At 51.6% G+C, this 3,764-nt stretch overlaps 1 long non-coding RNA gene across 1 annotated transcript; it reads left to right on the top strand.

Annotated features, from left to right (window-relative positions):
• Positions 1 to 292: 292 nt before the first annotated feature.
• Positions 293 to 2,245, top strand: LOC113884960. Its single transcript, XR_003509066.1, has 2 exons — positions 293 to 484; positions 2,004 to 2,245. It is a non-coding gene; the product is annotated as an uncharacterized LOC113884960 (long non-coding RNA).
• Positions 2,246 to 3,764: the final 1,519 nt, after the last annotated feature.

Raw genomic sequence — 3,764 nt, 5'->3', positions numbered from 1 at the left:
TGCACAGGAAAACAGTGGGCACTTTCAAAGCCCTGGAAGGGCGAGGGTGGGGCTGGAGAGTGGGTAAGCGAAGGTTCAGCAAGAAGTCTGTGCCCCTGCCAGGGGAAACAGGCAAGTCTGTGCCCCTTGCCACACCCCTGCCCATCAGCTGAACTGACTGCCAGGAAGAAGCTTCTTGTTAAAAGGGCAGCAGGAAAGCTTTTTCTGGGGTTTTCCCCAGCCTCATTAGCATAAGAGTGACTGACCCTGACCCTGCTTTGTGCCATAAAGGCCACTCCCATGACACACAGGGAAGAGGATCAGTTAACCAATACCTAATAACCAAATCCACAGCCAGCCCAGAATTACTCCCGGAACCTGGGACCTTTATAAAGCGGCAAGCGCAGTGTCTTCTCCAGCATCAGCCGCAGAGCTCGGGACGCCAGCATGAGGCTCCATCACCTGCTCCTCGCGCTCCTCTTCCTGGTCCTGTCTGCTTGGTCAGGTGAGCTCTTGGGAGCCCTGGAGGGAGCCGTGGGCTCTCTCTCCTGTTTCTACCTCCTTCTGTCCTGCTACCCCCATCTACACGTGGTCAGACTAAACCCACCATATTTGATGCTCCTGAGAAGCCAGCGCTGAGTCCTTAGTAGCGAGAGGGGTCTGAGAAGGGCCCTGCAAAATTCCTGGCTGTTTCTAAGCCACTCTAGTGAGTCCGAGCTTCTGAGCCCATCTCCTCATTGGTTTCATGAGGAGGAAACAGAAGATGTCTCTGTTAAGTGACTCTTATTTTTTTCTTTTTCATAAAACCAAGAAATTTGATTTTGTCCCATGACAGAAGCACAGAATGTCGCTTTATAAATCTTTCTATCTGAAGGGTAGCGGCTCTGGGCGACCAGAGAAGTCCAGAGGTGAGTCAGGCCAAGCCTGGGCTTTGGGAGCTGCCCTTGGGACGCTCTGTGCTGAGTCTCTTCAGCAGGAAAGTCCTCCAGGACACGTCGCTGATGATGAGACCCTCGCTCCACAGCTGGGAGGCAGCACATCCAAAGCAGTGTGCAGGATCGGCTGTCTGATTTTCATCTTACCCTTGATATTTCCGGAAATAGGATGAAAATATGTAGGAAGGAAGGAGGGAGGGAGGGAGAGAGAGGCTGCAGAGACTGAGACCTGAGACAACTGATTAGATGTCAAAATCAAGTTGAAATTCCCTTGTCTGATCAGTGTTGTTTATGACTGTAACCCAACTCTTAGCACAGTGGCAGGGAGAGAGGACAGGGGTGTAAGGAAGACGGCCTCTCAGTGCCTGGGGCCTGGGTTCAATCCCTCGAGGGGGAACTAGAGAAGGACCAGAGATGCTTTGTGGTCAAGAGGAAAAAGGCGTGTGAGGAAGATGGGAAGGCCCCTGGTCAAGCATGTGAGAGGACGGGAAGGCCGCTGATCGGGAGGAAACCACAAAGGGAGGAGGAGAGGGGCTGACTGGCCCCAGTGCTGAGAGCGTTCTGAGTTAGTACAGACGTGATACAAAACTTTTTTTTCTGAACCATTGTCACTGTCAGCTGTAAGTTGCTTTGAGAGTAAGTTCTCTTTAAACAGTTCTTACACTTTCAGCTGCATCTTTTCCTCCTATCTCAGCTCCACTACTTGACTGACTCCATGAGTCGGAAAACTAAACAGTGAAAATAGACCCCTGTGGGCCGCTTCTGACTCCTGGCGGGAAGGTGGATGTAGCAGAGCTTCCTGGTCTTTGCCCTCGTGGTGGAGCTGACCCCGCACACAACCGGAGTCCTCACACCCCAGTCCCTCAGCCTGTGGTTCTGGAAATGTGAGAGTCCACCAGAGCCTGGGCAGGGTCAGCGTCTGTCTGCAAACTGGTCCATGGGGTCCTGGACTCTCATCTTGTTGTCACGAGGCCATGTCCGCATCTCAGCACAGAAAGCCCCAGGGCCTTGCTCAGAGGGGACACAGCTGGCCTTCTCGAGATGCTGCTTTCCTGCTGACACGTTTTTCCCTCTCTGTTCTCTTTTTAGGATTTACTCAAGGAGTAGGAAATCCTGTAAGCTGTGTTAGGAATAAAGGCATCTGTGTGCCGATCAGGTGTCCTGGAAACATGAAACAGATTGGCACCTGTGTCGGGCGGGCAGTAAAATGCTGTAGAAAGAAGTAAAAGAAGGCCAAGACACAGCCGGGATCAATGCCCAGTCAGAAACTGCGCCCTTTGACAGAGCGTCTAAAATTTAAACCAGAATAAATTTTGTTCAAAGTTAAAGAATCTTGCCCACTGGTCATTGAGGTTGTTGTGTGGTGTCTGATCCCAAATGAATTCCGAAATCCCTGAGGATGCTCTCTGAGCTCCCCACGCGAACCATCGGGGAATCGTGGTGGGGTGCTCTGTGCTCCCAGGGATGTGACCCCCTGTTCCTTGGGGGCCTGACCTTCCCCAGCCCCTATGTCTCCTGTCCTTCCTGCTTCCCAGCCCAGGGCACCCTGTCCTGCCCCGCATCTCCCCTCAAACATGCACCCCAGGGGTCCAGAATCACCAGCACACCAGTCCCGTAGGAAAGCCCCCGCCCCCGCTCCAGAAGGAAACCCCCCTCCTCTGTCCCCCTGCAGCCCTCACTTCCATTTGGTTTGTGCTTCTTACTCCTGCCTTGTGCGCACGTGGATACACTTCCGATTCCCTTTTGGGCTGTAAGATCTCTATAGGCATGGATTGTCCTATTCCTGTAAGTGCTGGGCATTGAGACGAGACATTGCTTCACAAATTGTCATCAACTGAATGACAGAGTTGACATGGACAAAGCATGTCTCTCTGTGTGTACATGATATGATGCAACTAGATGCTATGGAAAAACAAGTCCTGTGGAAAGCACAATTCAGTGAAGACAACACAGCACAGGACACAGAGACCGCAGGGGGCAGGGCGAGCATGCTGACCTCAGCCTGCTTGCAGTTTCTTCAGAGGGTTTGCTAGTTAAACCAAGAGCCTTGCTGGTGCACGCTGTATGTGTGAGCAGCTCTCTGGTCTTTGCATTAATTCTTCCCTCAGTGCAAGCTGAGGTCACCATGGGGATGGTGTTAGGAGACAGGGCCTTTGGGAGGTGATTTGGTGATGAGGGTGGGACCCTCCTGGGTGGAATGAGGGCCTTTATGAAAGAGACCCCAGAGAGATGGCTCACCCCTTGTGCCCTCTGAACACAAGGAGAAGACCACCATCCACCAGCCACCTGCTCTGTCTTGATCGTGGAGCTCCCAGCCTCCAAAACTGAGAAGTAAGGGTCTGTTGTTAGTAAGCCACCTATTACAATACCACATGTAAAATAGATAGCCAGCAGGAATTTGCTGTGTGACTCAGGGAACTCAAACAGGAGTTCTGAGACCAGCTAGAAGGGTGGGATGGGGAAGGAGATGGGACAAGTTTCAGGAAGGAGGGGGCATGGGTGAACCCATGGATGGTTCTTGTTTTTCTATGACAGAAAACCACGAAATTCTGTAAAGCAATCATCCTTCAGTTAAAAAACAAAGTGCAAAGAAAGAGCCACCTGACCTATGGTGTTTCTGTTTCAGTAGCCTGAAAGGGCAGACACATGACAAGTGAGAATTACAGCACAGGTGAATTAAGTACCTAAGCATTCAGCCTTAAGATAGGGAAATGACGTGGAGTATCTGGCTGTGCACAATGCCATCTCATTACAAGGAGCCTTAGACATGAAGGAGGGACGCAGACCAGTGTCAGAGATGCACGCTGAGAGGCTAAACCGGCCTCTCATCAGCTCACACTGATGTGGAGA

Source organism: Bos indicus x Bos taurus, chromosome 27 (genome assembly GCF_003369695.1).
Source record: "Bos indicus x Bos taurus breed Angus x Brahman F1 hybrid chromosome 27, Bos_hybrid_MaternalHap_v2.0, whole genome shotgun sequence".
Taxonomy (NCBI): domain Eukaryota; kingdom Metazoa; phylum Chordata; class Mammalia; order Artiodactyla; family Bovidae; genus Bos; species Bos indicus x Bos taurus.
This window is presented reverse-complemented; position numbering and strand designations above follow the sequence as displayed.